General features: G+C 46.2%; 1 long non-coding RNA gene across 1 annotated transcript in view; it reads right to left on the minus strand.

Annotated features, from left to right (window-relative positions):
• Positions 1–974: 974 nt before the first annotated feature.
• Positions 975–21,086, minus strand: part of LOC123455309 — a 122,613-nt gene continuing 102,501 nt past the window's right edge. Inside the window, exons 2-4 of the long non-coding RNA XR_006633817.1 lie at positions 12,636–12,944; positions 5,122–5,262; positions 975–1,857 (exon numbers count right to left, since the gene is read on the minus strand). This is a non-coding gene — a long non-coding RNA (uncharacterized LOC123455309). The remainder of the gene's footprint in view (positions 1,858–5,121; positions 5,263–12,635; positions 12,945–21,086) is intronic.

The following is a 21,086-nucleotide window of genomic DNA, read 5'->3' on the forward strand; positions in this document are numbered from 1 at the left end:
CCACCACACACCTTGTAAATAAAGATGTGGATATATAAACTAATTTTGCAAAATTTTTATTAGAATTTGAAGCATTCACATGTTAAGCTCTTGGTAAATTACTCAGCATACAGAATGTACTGGGAAAATATCATGACCACTATCTTAGCCATCAGGTATATATTAGAAAGATGAGACCTAAATTAAATTCGGATGTTTTACTTTGTTTCTTCACATGAGGAGTGGCAGACTAGATCTGAGCATGCCAACTGTGACAGTAACAGCGGAGTATCTGATTACATTCACCAAGATCACAAAAGCCATTAAGTGACCTTGGCAAGGTTGAATATAACCTGGGGAGATGGCTCAGTAGTTAAAGGTACCTACTTGCAAAGTCTGACAGCCTGGGTTCAATTCCCCAGCACCCACATAAAGTCAGATACACAAAGTGGTATATGTGTCTGGAGTTCATTTGCAGTGGTTGGAGGCACTGATAAGCTCATATCCATTCTCTCTCTGTTTCTCTTTCTTTCAAATATATAAATAAATAACAAACATATTTTTTAAAATTTTTTATTAATTTATTTATTTGAGAGCGACAGACACAGAGAGAAAGACAGATAGAGGGAGAGAGAGAGAGTGGGCACGCCAGGGCTTCCAGCCTCTGCAAACGAACTCCAGATGCGTGTGCCCCCTTGTGCATCTGGCTAACGTGGGACCTGGGGAACCGAGCCTCGAACTAGGGTCCTTAGGCTTCACAGGCAAGCGCTTAACCGCTAAGCCATCTCTCCAGCCCACAAACATATTTTTTAAGATTGAGTATAACTTGTACTTGGGTTCTAAATTTTCTCCTACTTTTCTATGTGGCCCTGGGTTAAATCTCTGAGCCTCTGATGTTCCTACCATAATATTGTGGTAGTTTGAATGGATGGCCCCAAATGTATTCAGGATTTTATTACAGTTTGTAATTTACATCTGCAGCCACCTGGCTAGAGGATCACTGGCCCAGCCCTACGGTGTGGGCGGATCTGGAACTCCGATCTAGAGGCGCGGAGGGCCCGCCCTCTGCCTGCAGTCGTGAAGCGCGCCTGCGTGCGCTGCTGGCGGTGTTGGCTTCTCTCCGCTCGGGCCTGCGAAGGTGGGCCAGCTTCTTCTGCCATTGTGGAGCTTCCCCTGGACCTGTAAATGTCTATAAATATCCCTTCCTCCATGTCTGTGCCTGGTTTAGAAGTTTAGAAGCCTGGAAGCTGTCTGTTCCAAATATCAAACTTGCACAGTTATAATGCTTGCCCTAGGAGAGTGTTATGAAAATTAGAAAATACACAGAAATATATGATTACTCTGTGAACCCAAAGTAAGTCCTCAGGTAATGGTTGGGTGGTTGGTGCTATTATAATAATAGGGGCTGCTGTTACTGACTTCATATCTCAGCTCAACATCTCTTCCTCAGGGAGGACTCTTCGGACCATCCAGCGGAGGCAACCCGCTTTCAGAACCGGTGGCCCCGTGCCTCCTCTGCGTGAGGCCCACAGCAGCCGCGGTGCTGCACCTTCACACGTAGTGGTGTGACCAGGGCCTGTCATGTTCACTGGACTCCAAGCTCCGTCAATGCAGCCTCGGGGCTGCTTGGTCCACCGTTTCATGCCCGATGCCTGGCATGGCACCCAGACCAGAGAACGTGTCAGTACATGAGGATGGGTCGGCTTAATAAAATAACTAATCTTCCAGCTTGACAAAGCCCAGGATTGCTCCATGACATAGTTTACCCAGATTTCTTCTAGTGCTCGTGACTCCGAGTGTGATGTGTGGGTGAGGGAAGGCCAGTGGCCCACCCAGGAAACTTGTTGGAAACACAGCTTCCAGCCCTGGCTCCAGACCCTATAGAGTGAACAAACCTGTGTTTTAACAAACTTCCCAGGTAATTTGTAGGTTTGGAAGTACTGTTACCTGCCCCTCTTCTTTAATCTGGAGGACAGTGGGGAAAGAGAACAGGATAGAAGGACAAGAAGTGAGAGCAAAGGAAAGAGGGAAGAGGAGATCCACTGGCTTCCTGAGTGTAGCGGTTCCCTCCCTCAGCTCCCCGCTAAACAGCACCACTTCCAAACCCCAGCCGCATTCCTTCCTCAGCCCCATCCAGACTCACTCTTATTCCCTATGCACATATGATTTGTTCCAGAAAACTATTTTAGCCACAGTTGAGTCATTTATTTCAGAGATTTTTACATCCTAAAATATTCTTGGGAGGAGGCAGAAACACCATCCGTGCCCACTCTGGGAAAAACAATGCCAACCCTTGAAGAGTGGGAATCACTTTCATGATAGGGTTACAGAGTCGGGATGCCTGCTTGTCCACCATGGCCTCCGAGAGAAGCAGAAAAGGAAGAAAAAACCACACATTGAAACCTCTACTATTCTCGTACCAAACCAGCACTTTGGTATCCCAAAGAAATTTGTGTTTTGTTTTGTTTTTTTTTTTAAATATTCTCGGTGCCTGTTTGACCCCTGGAAAAACGATAGTCTAGCTTCTGAGCAGGAAGGTTACTGCCTTTAGGATCTTGCCCCCACATGCACAGTAAGGCACATCTATCACTGGAAAGACTCCTGGAGCCTTATCGAGCCCTTCACTTTCCAGGGTTCGACTTTACTCTCCTCGTGGGGGTCCAGCCTGGGCTCCCGCTGTGCCAGGCGTCCTCTGTCCCTACAGAGGAAAAGGCCCAAAGCACATGGCTCACTCCCTGGTCCTCTGCCCCTGAGGGTGAGGACCGAAGACTGCATTGGCACATTTGCGGCTTTCCCAGAGCTGTTGCCTTCTTGGGACTCCCTTCTGTTGGAACAGCTTTCTTCTGTGTCCTACAGATTCATGGGGGGGGGGGGTGGTTATAAACGCCTGCTCTGAGAAGTGAAGGGACGTCTGGATCTATGGGATCAACCTTGCGGTGGCTGTGGCCCTGTGTTGTTCTGCACTGCAGTTCCCCTGGGGCCAGAGCACAGACACACTAGGAGAGAATGACTGGGGCTAGTGAGCCAAACTGAGGTTTGAACTATCGGGTAATCAAGTCGGATAAGCAGAGCCGAGGCATCCAAGGCAAATGGTGCTTACCAGACCTGAGATGATGGTAACTCTTGAGTCGCATTGATTGGCAAATCTCTCTTCTATTTTTTCTTTCTTCCTTTTTTTTTTTTTTTTTTTTTTTTGAGGTAGCATCTCACTCTAGCCCAGGCTGCCCTGGAACTCACTCTGTAGTCCCAGACTGGTCTCAAACTCACAGCAATATTCCAACCTCTGCCTCCAAAGTACTGATATTAAAAGGTGTGCACCACCATGCGTAACTACACTATATATTTCCTGGTCCTAAAAATGCTAAAGAAATGCAAGAAGAATTGAAGGATAGGTCGGAGAAAAAGAGAGAGAGAATACAAAGAAAGCTTGAGCTGGTCCTGTCTGCAAGGGTGGCTGTCAGAACGCTTGGTTGTGAAGCTCAGCGCAGCACCAGGCGGGTGAGCAAGGTCGTCTTTGCAACACGAAGCCTACTCCTGGGTTCTCTATCATTTCATCTTTTCCCGTTACCTATTCAGGCTTCACATTAAAGCCATGTGTGCCTTTCTACATGATCACTATTGAAATATGTTCTCTTTCTGCCATCTCTACAGCAGGCAAAAGGATCAGAGTCGGAGACAAGGCTCTAAGTCATTTTTCTAATTGCTCAGGAACCTGTCCCAAGGAGCCATCTTCTTGTCACCATATGCGGTGGTGCTATCAGTCAAGCAGCGTTGAAAATGAGTACTATTTGGGGAGATTAATGGGGAGCCAGGAGCATACTCTTCTTCATCCATGGAGTTCTTGGCCCAGGCATCACAGACAGTCTGTAAATTGTACCTGGAGGAGACAATACCAGTCCCAGGCCTACAGTTGGCCTTTGCTTCCTCAGAAAGTGGTGGTGCAAGCCTAGTCTGTCAGGGAGGGAATCCTTCTCCAGCCCTCTGGGGAACTGGAGATGGGTGAAGATGGTTAGAGGAGAGAGCTCTGTAGAGTGGGGATAGAAATTAAAAGAGAAGGGCCGGGGTAGCTGTGAGCATCATTGGTATGTGATGATCAGGGATGTTGGCTGACTTAGGCATCATTCTATCCCAGAAGCTCTTACCCACCTTGTTGCAGTCAGGTTATGTTGCTGGTAGAAATCACCCAACCAAGAGCAGCTTGTGGGGAAAAAAAAGGTTTACTTTGGCTTACAGGCTCAAGGGGGAAGCTTCATGATGGCAGGGAAAACAATGGCATGAGCAGAGGGTAGACATCACCCCTGGCCAACATCAGGTGTGTACCAGAGACTGTGCCAAACACTAGCAAGGGAAAGCTGGTATAACATCCATAAGCCTGCCCTTCCCCCCCACCACAATACACTGCCTCCTGGAGGTGTTAATTCCCAAATCTCCATCAGCTGGGAACCTAGCACTCAGAACACCTAAGTTTTGGGGGGATGCCTGAACCAAACCACCACATACCTTGAGTGTTACACACCATTGCTCTAGGACTATCATATTACATCCACAAGTCTCATGCTAAATCTGTAATAAAGTCTCACATAAATTTGTAAAAACCACAAGAAAAGGCATGCTCTGTTTATCCAGCGAGCCACAGTGGACTCTCCCTGTTAAGCTTTCTAAAGTGATGCTTAAAAATGTGGCTGCACATGAGACTCACCTGAAGATCCAATGTCAACATTGCACAGTATGTCATCTAAATCTACATCTTGTTTTTGTTCTCTTAGTTTGTTTGTTTTTATTTATTTGAGAGCAGCAGAGAGAGAGAGAAAGAGGCAGAGAGAGATAGAGAGAGAATGGGCGTGCCAGGGTCTCCAGCCACTGCAAACGAACTCCAGACGTATGCACGTGTTTGTGCATCTGGCTAACGTGGGTCCTGGGGAACTGAGCCTTGGACCGGGGTCCTTAGGCTTCACAGGCAAGCACTTAACCACTAAGCCATCTCTCCAGTGCCCGTGTTCTTTTTCTTTTCTTTCTTTTTTATTTTTCTGCACGTACATAGTAAGCATGGTATGTGGGCATGTGTGTGCACATGCGCTGATGTAGTACTCCAGCGTGGCAGCCTGAGGAAAACAATGAATGTCCCCGCCAGCGCTCACCCACCTGGTTTTCTTGCAATGGAGTTTCTGAGTGGTTCCAGGTCTCTTCTCCCCACAGGACTAAGGTCACCGGAGTGTGCTGCCACACGTGTGGGTCCTCGATGGCCAAACACAAGCGGTCTTGGGCCGCCGCACGTCCTCACAGCTGTACAGGAAGCACACTTAAGCACTGAGCCATCTCACCAGCCCTAAACCTGAATCTTGATGAGACACAGGCTCAGGGTGTTTTAAAGTATCCCAAAAGTTAAAGGGGTTCAGGACAGGTCAGTACTCCAGGAGGAGTGGTAGAAAAGCCCAGAACCCATCTTTAAGACTGTCACAAGCACTTCTGCCCACATTCTCAGTACCAGGTGCTAAAGATGTGAGCAGTATGATGAGGGCACTGGCGTCAACATCATTCCAACAGAAATGAGGACTCCCTAAGTGCAGTGGTTTCCATGTCAAGTGTCCCCGACAGTCCCAAGGTTTGTGAGTGAGCCTCATGCCCAGTTCCCAGCTGGTGGCACTTTTGGGGGCTGGAGCCTTGCTGGAGTAGGTGTGTCACTGGGCGAGGACCTTAGGGTTATGAGCCCAGCTTGCCAGTGCTAGCCAGCTCATTCACTTGCTGCTTCCTGCCAGCTGCTGTGGCGAGATATGATGCCCACCCTCTGCTTTGCCAGGCTTTCTTCACTATGATGAAACATCCTCTTGAGACTGCAAGCTGAAATAAACCCTTTCCATATGCTGAATTTGGTTGGATGTTTTGTCCCGACAGCGAGAAGGTAACTGCTACAGAAAGTATCTGTTCTTACCAGGTACCACACTAAGCACTGTCGAGTCACTTACACCGTGAACACTGGGGTCAATACCACGAGCATTTCTTTTCCAGTGTATAAGACTCAGAGAAGTCACATAACTTCCCCAAGTTCACAGAATGAACACATGTCAAGGGAGAAGTTTTAAGCCACAGATATGAACTCTCATTTGGCATGCAGTGATAAATTAATAACTGTTTCATGTTTAAATGAATTTTTTTGTTATTTCATTTTGGTGTCATCGGAATGATCACAACAATCACCCCCATGATATTTTACATAAAACATTGGCTCATGTTGATATTTGCCTATCCTCTCAGCCTGGAAAGGAAAAGACACTTGAGGAATTCAACAGGACATTTAGTAGATGTCACACGTGTTTTCAGGACACAAAGAGTTTTTAACTCGCTTAGGTTCAGTGGATGGTGTTGGGAGGGTTACATACACAGTAAAGTTTTTAAAATATTTACTTATTTATCTATTTATTTGCAAGCAGAAAGAGAAAGGGAATGGGCCTGCCAGGGTCTGTCTCTTACCATTACAAAAGAACTCTAGACGTGTACTCCACTCTCTGCATCTGGCTTTGTGTGGGCGACAGGGAATTGAACCTGGGCTATTAGGCTTTGCAAGCAAGTGCCTTTCACGACTGAACCACATCTCCAGCCTTCACAGGGGATTTTTTTTTTTTTTTGAACTTTTATGGACTGAATGGAAGCCTGCCAGACAGAAACACAAGGCAACATTCACAAGCATTTAGTCTTCAGTGTCTGGGGACATAAGCCCTCAGCCTAGGTTGCTGATTGTCATGGTTGAATCTCCTCAGCTGCATGGAAGGGAGGCTGGGTAGGAACTGAATATTCACATTTCAAGTCAGTTCTCAGTTGGCCTGTAATTTGCTGAGAGCCCCAGCCCTGTGAGACCGACAGACAGCTGTCTGGACCCCCCACTGCCCAAGTGGAAATGTTAAAGGGATCCAGAGTCAGGGCAGCTTGCTCCCCAAAGAGCTGAGTAAAACAGTAAAATTTTACTGTTTTACTGTTGGTTTTGGGAGCAATTCATACCGAAGGTGTCCAGTGGGAGGAAACCACAGGCTGAGCCCAGGGAACCTGGGATTTGGTGGCATTTCTGCCCCCTCAGTGCCCCTATTCACAAATGGGTGAGGCCCTGAGGCGAGAGCGTTGAGACACACTAACCCTTTTGTTGTGTGAATGAGCAGAGCAGAGCATCCAATTTTCAGGGAAATGGTGTTTTTCTCAATTCCATCTCCGTGTCTGGCCCCGGGTCTGGGTCTGAGGAGCACAGGTTCGTTCCTGTGTTTGTCATCCAGCTGTTCTGCTGACCCCGGCCGCAGCCTGGCCGGGAGCCAGGAGGGGTGTGTGGAGAAGGGAGGAAGGCACGCTCCTTCCTTCCGCTTCCAAGTGACCTGGCATGCCTGGCCTCTCAGGTTCTAGGATGGAAAACCTGAACGGTCACTGCTACTGCTGTCCGTCGCCCTCTAAACTGGTGGACAGTTCTGAAAGGTGACCCTCTAAGGGTGGGGTCTTCCACTGACCCTCCACCCACCCATCCAGGACAGACCCCATCCCGCTCTGGATGTCATCTTTGTCCAAGAACAAAGGCCGTGCTTGTCACATTTCTAGCAGTGGCCTCTGAGAACCTTGTTCTATTACTGCCACACAGGACAAGGTAGAGAGGATCACAGCTCCCAAAGATGGGGAAAGGAGATGAAGTCAAGACATTTGGGTTCTGTGACCCATCTCTGTTTCCACCATCACTTCCTGTTATGTTACAGAAGCCTTCTGGGAAGCTTCTATAAACCCACTTGGTTGTTATGACCCTGAAGACATTCAGTTTTCCTTTAGATATTAAAAAAAAACCTTAAAGCTGTGTTTTATGTTTTCCTTTATAATTGATAACTTTGAAAAAATATTTTATATACTTATTTATTTGAGGGAGAGAGAGGCAGATAGAGAGAGAGAGAGAATGGGCATGCCAATGCCATCAGTTACTGCAAACAAACTCCAGATGCATGCACCACCTTGTGCATCTGGCTTATGTGGGTCCTGGGGAACCGAACCTGGGTCCTTAGGCTTTGCTGGCAAGTGCCTTCGCTGCTAAGCCATCTCTCCAGCGCTCCTTCAGATATTCTCACCTTTTTCCTATTGATTAGAGAGGAGTCAGACATGAATCTGAAAGATAACTAAGTGCTGCCTGATTCGGGGCAGTCCTGGCTTCTGCACTTTGAGGAATAGGATCAGTGTCACCCATGCTACTGACCAGGCCCTCGCTTTCTTTCCAGAGATGTAGTAGTTTTGTTACCAGGTCTATTCTTCCCCCACAAGAACCCAATTAGAGCAGACCGCCTCAACTGGCAAGTCTGATTAACATTGCAGATTTATTACAGAACCACTTTGGGAGTTGTGTGAAATGAGTTTCACTGCTAAGCTATCTTGCTTAAAAAGAAAAAAAGCCATGAGCCTGCACCTTGAATTCTCCATCTATAACAGGTCATAGAAAATGCAGAACCTTCCAGGCATTTTACTCATCTCTAGAGAGGCTCTGAATGTTTCTTCCAGGCTCGGGGTGCCTCCCTAAGAGACGGATGACGGGTTACGTTTTATGGGACTTGCAGGGCTCTGACCCTGTGGCAGGGTAGGAGGCAACTCTGAGGTGTCGTCACAATCCAGGGCGATCTTTTGCAGAGCTCCACTCTCGAGGGAAGGGGGGGCCTTGCTTTAGCTGGCTTGGAGCAACGCTGCTGCAAATGGAAGGGCCGTAGACACCCAGCATCCTAGACAAATGCCGAGGAAGGAAGATTTTCAGCTTCAACCCCCTCGCTTTAATGAGGGCATTCGACACAGTTTTAGGTTTGGTGTAAGATAGCCTCTCCCACGTTGTTTCTGGCGGAACACACACACTCGTGCCCCTCGGGGCCTCACATACACCCTTCCTACTTAAAGTGCTATGCCCTTGAGTCACAGTCCCTACGGACATTTAAAATATATTTTATTTATTTATTTGGAAGCAGAGAGAGAAAGAGAAAAAGAGAGAGAGCGAGAGCACGCATCAGGGCCTCCAGCCACTGCAAACGAACTCCAGACATGCACACCCCCTTGTGCACTAGCTTTACATGGGTCCTGGGGAATCGAACCCAGGTCGCTAGGCTTTGCAGGCAAGCATTTTAATGGCTGAACCCTCTCTCCAGCTCCACAATCCTTACTGACAGTCTAACACTTCATGAAAATTTAACCAAGCCAAACACCAACTACCACTATGTGTTTTAACAAATATCAGGAAATATTGAGATAAACATTGTCCCAATTTGCACACACAAGGAGGTTGCGGGTTGGACTGGCTTACTAAAATGTCCAGTTAATGGCGAAAATTGGTTTCAAATCTGTGCATGTTTCCAAGTTTGTTTATAACCACTCAGCTTACCACCTTTTTAAAATACATGTTTATTTGTGCACACACAGAGAATGGGCACACCAGAGCTTCCAGCCACTTCAAACAGATTCCAGACACATGTACCACCTTGTGCATCTGACTTTACATGGGTACTGAGGAATCGAACCCAAGTCATTAGGCTTTGCAGGCAAGCACCTTAACCTCTGAGCCTTCTCTCCAGCCCCAGCTCACCCCCTTTTAACACAGACACCTTAGCTGGCTGCTGTTAATGTTCTCTTATCTTTGCTGTTCTATGCAATTGAGTCCATTCCTGACTGGAATGGTCATCTTTTGCTGGCATCTCCAGGTCTCTGTTGTGGGTGGAGCCTGCTTGGTGTGGCTGTGGGTAACGTGCTCCCCTAGGACCCAGGGTCTCTGCTTCCATCTGCTGCTGTGGGCAACCACCTCCAGTTTGCTCTCAGATTCCATCTGTGTCTTTGTTTGGAAACACAAAGAACTAGGAGATACTGGCTAGGGCTGCGTTTATTTACCCTGCCCTGGAGAAGGTGGGCTTTTGCTAAAGATTCAAGGGTGTAAAAAAAAATTCACAACAAAGAATGATGTGAGGTTATCTTGGTCTATATAAGATACAGATTTTTTCCTACTATTAAAATGTTTTCTTAAAAAAATATTGGATTTTAGTTATTACAGAGAGGGCATGGGAGCGTCAAGGCCTCTTACTGGTACAAACAGACTCCAGATGCATGCTCCGCTTTGTTCATTTGGCTTTGTGTGAGTACAGGAGAATCGAACCTGGGTTGTCAGGCTTTGCGAGCAAGTGCCTTTAACCATTGAGCAATCTCTCAATCTCACACAATTGGACTCTTAATAACTAGTAGCTAGTAAGTTATATGAGGAAAGAGAGGATAGGAAAGGTCCTTTGTCCTAAAGATCAAACACGTTGATTAGGGAGACAGTGCAGTGCGTTAGGTCCCTGCATCACAAACAGGAGGATCAGGGTTTGGACCCCCAGCGCCCATGTCAAAGCTGAGCCTGGCAGCACACTTCCGTAATTCCAGCACTGAGGAGGTGGAGACAGGGGGATCCCAGCAGCTCACTGGCTAACTGATCTAGCCTAATTGGCCAATCACAGACCTTGTCTCAAAAAAGATGTATAAGAGCTGGAAAGATGGCTTAGCGGTTAAGGCATTTGCCTGCAAAGCCAAAGGACCTCGGTTCAATTCCCCAGGACCCATGTAAGCCAGATGCACAAGGTGACGCATGCATCTAGAGTTCATTTGCAGCGGCTGGAAGCCCTGGCCCACCCATTCTCTTTCTCTCTCTCTCTCTCTCCCTCTTTCCTTCTTTCAAATATACAAATAAAAATAAAATATTTTTTAAAGATGGATAAAGGCTGGAGAGATGGCTTAGCAGTTAAGGCACTGGCCTTCAAAGCCTAAGGACCCAAGTTCAATTCCCCAGGACCCATGTAAACCAGATGCACAAGGTGGCACATGCATCTGGACTTAGTCTGCAGTGGCTAGAGGCCCTGGCATACCCATTCCTCTCTCTCTCTCTCTCTCTCATTCTATCTACCCCCCCTTCAAATAAATAAACAAAATACATTTTTTTAAAGTGGGTGTTACTCCTAAGGAATGACACGCAACGTTGTCCTCCGGCCTTCACACGCACGTGCTGGAGATGAGTGCAGTGTGGAAGAGACCTGGGCTTGCTGGCTGTCTTGTCTAGCTGACGGAGTGAATTCGAGGAACAGTGGTAGATCTTGTCTCCAAATTAAGGTGAACAGTGACTGAGGAAGACACTTGGCATCAAGCTCTGACCTCTAATGCATGCACACACGTGCACCCACACACATATGAACACGCACACACATATGTGTGCACACCAAACACACATAGACATTTAATGAAAAACAAAAAGGAAGAGCTGATTAAACTTGAGAAGCAACCTGTGTGCTAATAACCTCCAGTACAGACACTTGTTCAGGAAACAAGACTTTTGAGGGTAAAAGAGTAAAGATGGAAAGTTATTAGCAGTGACCTTATCTTAGCAAGGGCAGAGCCCACAATTAGGCAAAGTGATGGACTGCATACAGCACCTGACTACTTTGCCTTTTACCAGTGGAGTTGACTTTTCTAGTGACAATTCTGACCTCTGTGTGTATGCCTATGATAGATTTAACCTGGCCTTTGCACTTGTGAATAGTTACAACTATTGTAATGAGTGTGGACAAGGCCCTGGGTTCGACCTCCAACCCCACAGGAAGCCACTGAGTAATAAAAAGAAATGAACTCCACAGCATGGAGGAAACTTTAATGCTTATGGTTATGTGAAAGATGTCAGTCATGCTGGCTGTTTGTATTGCCCCAACTTGATGACAACCTAGGAAAGGCAAAACCAGAGACTGAGAAAATGCCAGCGCTTGCCCGGGGTGAAGAGGAAGGAGGGAGGGAGGGAGGAAGGAGGAGTATTAGAGCACCAGGGGTTTTTCAAACCGGAAGCGTGGGTGGGAAGGTAGCTGGGTCCACAGTGAAAGACACTTGCAAAGCCTCCCAGGCCACCCATGTAAGCTGGTAGAAAAGTAGCACAGGCATTGGGCATTTGTTGCCGGCAGCTGAGGCCTTGGCACACCCACGCACACATGCAGATCAGTTTGGAAACAACATGTTCAGTGGTTATCATGTTGCCGTGGTAGGCTCACGTCATCACGGTGGACAAAATGTACTTGCGTCGATAATGTATTGTTACTGCCTTGTCGTTTGTTTGACAAATGTACCCGAAATGCAAGATGGTAACAGCAAGAAGAAACTGGAGGGAGATGTCCAAGAACAGAGGGGGAACTTTCTGGACCTTCCCTTCAATTTTCCTGTAAACTTGAGACCACTCAGCAGATTCCATCAGAATTCAAAGAAAAAAAATAACCCTCAGAATCACACCGCTACATGCCAAAATCGCAGTATTCTGTGGGTGACAGTCCCCTGTGGAGAAAAGGGGGGATATCCCCCATGCATAGAAACACCTTGGCTCTTGGGTTGTCACCACCAGTGAGGATTTGAAAAGCCATTCAACTGCCTCAGTGGGTTGGAAAGACAAAGCGGACTTTGTCCCCCAGTGGAATTCACCCACTGGAACCCTAGCGATGGCAAGAGATAAAACAATACTCTTTATCACAGCAGATTAACCGGCAAGGACACGTTCCCACTCCATGTATCCTATGGGCTTCTCAGGACAATGGGCCTTTTGTCCTTACACCTGATGAGGGGGCAGGAGCCTAGAACAGAGGGTTACGTGAGGCCATTTGCTTCAGATTTCCTACCTGCTTCTCTGAGGGGGTACATCCCATTTCATAATATGCCTTCCAGTCAAAGGAACTTGGAGACCCGGTTCTTGGGCTTCCAAAGGACACAGGCAGGTCCCAGCCTTACTTGAAAGACAAAACATGGAAATCCTCACTGGAGAGCAGTAGAGCCAAGTTGTGGCATGTCCTAGCTTCCGCCAGACACCAGGCCACAGGTGCCTTGGAGGGCTTGATTCCTCGGTGCTCTCAGCTTCGGTCACAGCTCCAGCCGCGGGGCAGGGATGACTCACCCGCGGACTGGTGGAGGAGTGAAGCTTGAGGACTAACCTACAAGAAAAGAAGACAGAAAAGTGGGTTATTAGAATCGATTCCAGATATTCCCTGTACAATTCCTGGTATGCGACTTTATAGGCATGTGTATGCTAACATCATTTGGGGTGTGTGTGTGTGTTGTGTGTGTGTGTTTTGAGATAGGGTCTCACTCTAGCCCAGGCTGAACCAGAATTCATATGTAGACTCACGGTGGCCTCGAACTCACAGCCATCCTCCTACCTCTACCTCCCAAGTGCTGGGATTAGAGGTCCGAGCCACCACACCAGGCTCATGCCCTTTGTCTTAAATCTTCACTCATAATGCCATTAATAAATAAAATATTGTAAAAATAGAGGAAAAGCTAGCTATTTCAGTCACCTTCTCCTTACTGGGACAAAACACTGGGTCAGGGGTTGGAGTGATGGCTGCAAAGCCTGAGGACACTGGTTCGATTCCCAGGACCCACATAAGGCCAGATGCACAAGGTAGTACGTGCATCTGGAGTTTGTTGTGGTGGCTAGAGGCCTTGGTCCACCCACTCTCCCTCTCCCTGTGTACCTGCCTCTCACTGGATCAAAAGCAGCTGGTGGGAGGGAAGGGTTACTTAACACCACACATCTGCAGCAGGGAGAGAACATCGACACATCAACACGCTGACCAGGAACACACAGTAGCTGGACTCCTCAGCTCCAGAGCCCCCCCCCAGAAATACACCTCCTCTAGCAAGGCTCCACCTCCCAAAGACTCCACCAGCTGGGGACTAAGCAAGCTTCATCAAAAATACCTGAATCAGGGCTAGACACATGGCTTAGTGGCTACGGTGCTCACCTGCAAAGCCTAAGGACCCAGGTTCAACTCTCTAGGTCCCACATAAGCCAGATGCACAAGGGACACAAGCGTGTAAGGTCGTACATGCACACTAGATGGCTCACACATATGGAGTGCAATTTCAGTGACTGGGGTACTACACATCAATTCTCCCTCTTTCTCTCTCAAAAAATAAAAATCCCCGAGACAATGGGGGCCAATTCCATTCAGAGCACCACAGTAGCTAAGAAGGAAGAAGAGAAGTCCTGATGAAAACATCTGAATCTGAACCAGACAAGCCTGACATCAGGGGTCCTTCCATGCAGAAGAAGGCGTACCAGGGGCAGGGCGACAGCTTAGTCAGTAAAGTGCCTGCCTCACACACGTGAAGACTTGAGTGCCATCCTCAATAACCACATAAAAACAAAAGCACAGGCTAGAGAGTGGAGAGATGGCTTAGTGGTTAAGGCGTTTGCCTGTGAGGCCTAAGGATCCAGGTTTGATTCTCCAGGTCCCATGTAAACCAGATGCACATGGTGGCACCTGCGTCTGGAGTTTGTTTGCGGTGGCTGGAAACCCTGGCACACCCATTCTCTCTCTCTCTCTCTCTCTTTCTCCCTCTCTCTCTGTCTCTAATAAATAAATTTTTAAAAAATCTTAAAAATAAAAAAAAATTAAAAATTTTTAAATTTAAATTTAAAAAACAGCAGGTATAGTAGGCTGCACTGGGAGGTTGGAGAGAGATCCTGGAGGCTCACTGGCCAGCCAAGGAGAGATCCTGTCTTTGAAAGGGTACATAGTGGCCAGGTGTGGTGTCCTTTAACCCCAGCACTGGGAAGGCAGAGGCAGGAGGATCACTGTGACTTTAAGGCCACCCCTGAGACTACATAGTTAATTCCAGGTCAGCATGGGCCAGAGTGAGACCACCTACTTTGAAAAATGAAAATAATAATAGTAAATAAATAAAAAGGCATATAGTGTCTCTAAAGAATGTCATCCAAGGTTGTCCCTCTGGCCTACACACACATGCACACGTGTGCACACGGGTGTGCATGCGAGAGACAGAGAGAGGACCAAATTCTCAGAAAGTCAATCCATTTTTATAATGTACTAGGCATTAGTAGTATATCTATTTTCCCTCCTCATATTAAAATTGAGAGAATTTCTATGTTCTTCTGGTTAGAATTCAGTAAGAAAATTCTAAATTTTCCAGAACCTCACCCTGTCACACCTCCAGAGATTAAAACATTTTTATCTGGAAACAAAGACTTCTACAAATATCCCTACCAAATGCCAGCAAAAGGCACAAATCCTGGTTGAATATTTCACTACACTGTGAACTTAATTTTTTTTTCTCGCTCAGAGGAAGTTGGCAGCCCTGATGAACAGATTGAGACATCAGGGGAGCCGCCTGTGGGCAGTGGCCGGCGTGCATTCCAAAGTTGGGGTCCTGGGCTGCGGCTCCGCCTCGCCCTCTGCTCTCCACGCGGTCCGTGAGTGAAGTTGTAGAGCCAGGACAGCCTGATGTCAGCAACAGCTCAGCTCTTGAGTGAGGAGAAAGGAACACGGGCTGCAGAGATGGTCTGGCAGTTAAGGCACTTGCCTGCAAAGCCTAACAACCTCAATTTATTTATAAATAACTAAATATACAATATTAATTTTTAAGGGGGAAAAAACATGCCACTGCTCTTCACTTCCACTTTGGCCACTAAAGCTAACAGGAAGGGTTATTCGCTGAACTTGGCTGCTGCATGAGCACATCAGCACCCCAGATGCATGCGCTGCTTTATGTGTCTGGCTTTATGTGAGCCCAGGCAGCCAAGCTTTGCAAGCAAGTGACTTTAACCACAGATCAACTAATCTCAAACATAATCCAAGATGAGCATTCATGTTCCATCCATCACAGACATTAAAAAATATCTTTATTTATTTATTTGCAGGCAGATAGAGACAAACAGAGAGAATGGGTGTGCCAGGGCCTCCAGCCACTACAAATGAACTCCAAGTGTTTTCACCACTTTGTACATCTGGCTTTACGTGGGTATTGGGGAATCAAACCCAGAAATCTGGGGTCATTAGGCTTTGTAGGCAAGCGCCTTATCCACTGAGCCATCTCTCCAGCCCAAGGACATCCTTTTTTTCATGTATATGTATGTGCATGTGTGTGCGTATGTAGGTGGTGGCCAAAGTGCAACCTCAGGAGTTGTTCCTTGGGAACCCTCTTGTGTTTTGAGACAGGGTCTCTAATGGGTCTAGAACTTGCTAAATAGCCTAGGTTGACTGGCCAGTGAGCACTCGGGATCTAGCTGTCTCTGTCTCCCCAGGGCTGACATGACAAGTGTATGCCACCACACCTGCCATTTAGATATGGGTCCTGGGAATTGAACTCATGTCGTCATGCTTTCAAAGCAAGCATTGTATTGACTGAGCTATCTCCCCAGTCCCCTGGACCTTTGTAGCCACAACTCTCTTCCACACTGCTTGAAGCAAGAGGAGCCACGTAGTGGTTGAAAAGAGATGTAAATGAAGTCCATGGATGAACAAATTCACCTGGCATCTCTTTCCCTATTCCAACCCCATTTCTATGCTGTTAGCATTCCCATGGTACCTTGGGCCCGCCTCGGCTAGCTTTTATCCCACTCCTAATGAGCTGGTCAGTGCCTTTCTCACTGTCTAGACTAACTATGCCCAAGAGAGCTGAGACAAAATTACTCCAACAGTGAGATCCCCAGTGCCTGGCAGAGACTAGTTATTCAATGGGCACTGATGAACATCACCAGACCTTGATATTAAGTCCTGGGTATTTATAGATATGGGCTCCTAACCATCATGAGACTATGTAGGACAAATAGTGCCCTGGAGAGACGGCTGAGCAGCTAAAGGAGCATGTTTACAAAGCCTGCTAGCCGGGGTTCAATTCCCCAGTACCTACATGAAGCCAGACACACAATGTGGGGTATGTGTCTGGAGTTCATTTGCAGTGGCAGGAGGCCCTTATGTGCCCATTCTCTCTCTCTCTCTCTCTCTTTTAAATAAATTAAGTATTAAAAAGAGGACATGCTGCATCACATCAAGCATTTCAGCTTCTTCCATTCATAAATTCTCCTTCTAGCTGGGCTTTCTGCCATTTTCTTTGGGCACATCTTACGTGAAATGTATGGAAATCTGTTTCATAGGACATGGATTAGTCATTTTTCCTTAATGTCCTGTGAGCTCCCACTGGGATCTTTAAGATGACAGGTTATACCATCATGCAGGTGGACATCCAGTGTGGCCTCATGATTCTGAGATGCTACAGGGATTTCTAGACACACTGCACCTTCTCTCGGGCCTCAGAAGATGGCCTTGAACTTCCTTTCCCTTGAAGGCAGGCGGAACTCAGTAGTTTATTTCTCATGGTAGAACAGGACAGAAGCCACTTTACTTGGCGTCTATGACTAGATTAGAAAGGGTGACATGAGTTACTCTTGGCTTTCTCATGAATCAATCACCGTGAGGACCTGGAGCCCATGGAAGAATCTTTCTCTCCTCAGGCCATCTTTCTGTGCTGGTCAAATGCAGAGACAGAGGAGCCCCAGCTGCCACATGTTCCCAGCCCACAAGCATGTGAGTGACAGACCAGAGGTCACCTACCATCTGTGCACAACTGCAGAATAGGCTCCAAGCACATGTTCAGATGCCTCAGCCAGAGGAGCTAGGAGACAACAAACGTTGTTTCATGCCACTGAGCTTTGGGGTGTTGGTTACAGAGCAACAGATAATGTGGGGGGTGTCCTTCTTTGTGTTTAGGTTTTTATTCCACTGGGATTGTACTATGTTCATGATAGCCTACTAAAAAGAGTAGAGATAGATTTTAAAAATGCATTTCAAGATTGAGATACTTTTTTTTCTCCCAATAGTTAATAGAGAGAGAAGATCATGGTGTATTGCTCCCAATTTGGGATTTTCAGTTAGCTATAATAAAAACCAATGAAAGCCATCTTTGTTTGGGTCATGATGAGGCAAGCACTTATGGACTTAAGCAAAACAACATTTTTAGGGGGATGTAGAGATGGCTCAGCAGTTAAGGCACTTGCCTGCAAAGCCTAAGGATTTAGGTTTGATTCCCCAGTGCTGATGTAATGCCAGATGTACAAGGTAGTGCGTGGATCTGGAGTTCAGTTGAAGACTAGAGACACTGCCATGCTATTCATCTTCTCTCTCTCTATCTGCCTCTCTCTCTCTCAGATAAGTGAATAAATAATAAAATACTTAAAAAAAACAATTTTAGCATCTAAGTTTAACAACTACACAAGGTTAAATTTCGTAGCTTCATTTTGCTTTAATCTACTTGACTCCATTTGACTTGTATAATTACATCTAGCTTTACATCATACATTTATATAGCATTTTAACAAGTCAACACTCAAGAACTGGGATTATTTTTTCTCTGGAAGGACTGAAGTTTGATAATCAATATGGGAGAATATTTAAGATGTATTTTGAGTAGTCGTGCTGGATAGGCTGTTTTCAAGACAAAGATAAATTATAATCAGCTGCAGGATTTCTCAGTGGTTAAGGCACGTGCTGGCAAAGCCTGGTGGCCTGGGTTTACCCATGTAAACACAGGTGCAGAAAGTGGGTATGGCTCTTGTGTTCATCTGCGGTGCAGAAGGTCCTGGTGCTCCTATTCCACACACTCTCTCTAGTATATATATAAATAGAGGTGTTTTTAAATGTCCCTCAAGTTGACCATTACAAAATGGAGTAATCCCAGTATTTGCTATATCTGTTCTTCCTCAGTAGCCTGTATCTGAGGCTGTTCCGTTGAGATTCTTCGGACTAGCACATTGGCCTTTCAGCCTCAGGCTTGAAAGCTCTCCTGGCAACACGATGCCTTCCGTGATGTCCGCGCGGTGCTGGCTTCCAGCGACGCGGCGCTTTGCGAGATGTGGGCGCGCGGTGCTGGCTTCCCTGCCGGCCAGTCAGTGGACACTCCGGCTCATCTCTAGGTACCAGAGAGAATCTGGCCAGCTTTGCCGTGCCCTGATATCACTTGCTGACATTTTTGTACTCACACTTCATTTCAGACGTGTTTAGTCAGATCATTAACAAATGTGGCAAATGGTTACTCTTCCATTCATATGTTGAGTCAACAAGAATACAAAGACTTGATGTATGCCTCGTGTTCATAATTTTTTTTTTTGCAGCTTTAAGTGGGTAATTGGTAAATACAAAAGCCTTCCATTATATACTACAAAAATACTTATTTTATTTGAAAGAAACAGTGGATAATTAACTTTTAAAAAATAACCAACTATTTTCCTTAGCATGGTCTTGAAATACTTGCACAATGTGCTGTTAAACCTTCTATTTGTGTCATTTAAGCCATATAATAACGTAAGCTTACCCAAGAACTTATCCTTTTACAGCAGGGCCTGGTGGCGCAGGCCTTTAGTTCCAGAACTCGGGAGACAGAGGTAGGAGGATCACTGTGAGTTCAAGGCCAGCCTGAGACTCCATAGTGAATTCCAGGTCAGCCTGGGCCAGAGAAAAACTTCACCTCAGAAAAAATATTTATCCTTTTACAGGAACAAAGATGAACAGTTATTTGTCTGTGGTTAACACAATGAGGGATGGAGGATCTAGAACTGAACCTGGTGTATCCACCCTTACCACCTCCGTTTTCAAGCCTCTGTAAGTGCTCTTGGTTCCTGCACTTGCCATGCTTGTCATATTTCGGCAAAGCAAGGTGTCTTCGGTCCCAGGATGCTTCATTACTGATGGACCAATGCAACAGGCAAAAGCTGAGAAGCTCTGACACGGCCCTCTATCAGAAGTTTTCCTGCACACTGAGCCGGAGTGGTCTGTGTAATGGATGCACCTTGTGAGACGCATATTTTGTATCTGCCACTGTGTCCTGTGCACACAGAGAACAAGGGAAGCATGAATGTGGGTCTCCTGACCTGATCTCCAGTTAGGGCTCCTGGTGTCTGCTTTTCTACCCTTTTATCCACCATGTTGACCGGAACGCTGACAATGTAGTGTTTCTTTGAACCTTCTGTTATTCTTCCTATTAATTTTGGTCTATATTTGTGAGCAAAATCAACTGATCCTATGTATTTTTCATTATTATTAATATTGTTATTTTAGTAGCATTTGTTATTATTGCTATTGTACACCCCAGGCCTCTTTTTACTTTTTATGTTGCAACAAGTGCTTACTAAGTTGTCCAGATGGACCTGGACCTTAAATTCATTCTTTTGCCAATTCAAGCCTTGAATCTCATGATCCTCCTGCCTCAGTCTCCTGAACAGCTAGGACTGGACTCCAGACCCTTGCACAACCATGTCCACCTAATACCACTTACTTAAATGTCAAAAAATACATGTTAGAGCCACTGAAATGTGATGATTCCTGTAGGTTATGTAAAAAATAAACCCTCATAAACTTAAGGTGTATTTATTTATAATTTAGTATTAGTATTTATCTGTTATCCAATTTCAGTCTACAGGGATGGTTAGAAGATGTGGCCAACCCTTTCTTTATAGTCTCTTCCTAGGCTGAGGGACAAGCGTCTTTGCAGGTTATTAACTTAGTTGTTGTGAGAAAGATGTGTGTTGTCCCATTGGAAACCATGTGGTTTAGGGAGTTCAGACAATTTGTTCAAAGTTACACTGATACTTCAGTGGCAAAACCAAGGTCTGATCTTAATGATTCCAGCATCAAACTCCATTCTATTAACTACTGCATAATAGTACCATCCACATAGAGTCCGTTCTACCAACTACTGTGTGACAGCACCATCCATGTATGTCTACCAAGTGCTATGCTACAGTACCAGCTACGTAGACGGCGTTCTACCAACCACTGTGCCACAGTACCATCCATGTATGTCTACCAAGTGCTATGCTACAGTACCAGCTACGTAGACGGCGTTCTACCAACCACTGTGCCACAGTACCATCCATGTATGTCTACCAAGTGCTATGCAACAGTACCAGCTACGTAGACGCCGTTCTACCAACCACTGTGCCACAGTACCATCCACATAAACTTACGCATTTCCAGGCTAAGACTAAAATCATTTCTAGTCTATGCCACATGGTAGGTCACAGAGGCAGCAGTAAAGCGCTTCCCTTAGCCTCCCTCTGCCTGTGCATGAGTATATAAAAGACAGCGACCAGGGACTTCCATCAGCAATTCTCCCCAAGGCCAGACAGTCACAATAACCCCTCAGAGACTGATCTAGAGGTAATGGAGAATATTTATTACAGCCTGGCAATGGATCACTCCCATGGCCATCTTGCCTTAAAGCTGTCTGGGGAATTATCTATAGAAATGACTATAATGTGCTTGTCTTTGGGGGTC

Source organism: Jaculus jaculus, chromosome 16 (assembly GCF_020740685.1).
Source record: "Jaculus jaculus isolate mJacJac1 chromosome 16, mJacJac1.mat.Y.cur, whole genome shotgun sequence".
Classification (NCBI taxonomy): domain Eukaryota; kingdom Metazoa; phylum Chordata; class Mammalia; order Rodentia; family Dipodidae; genus Jaculus; species Jaculus jaculus.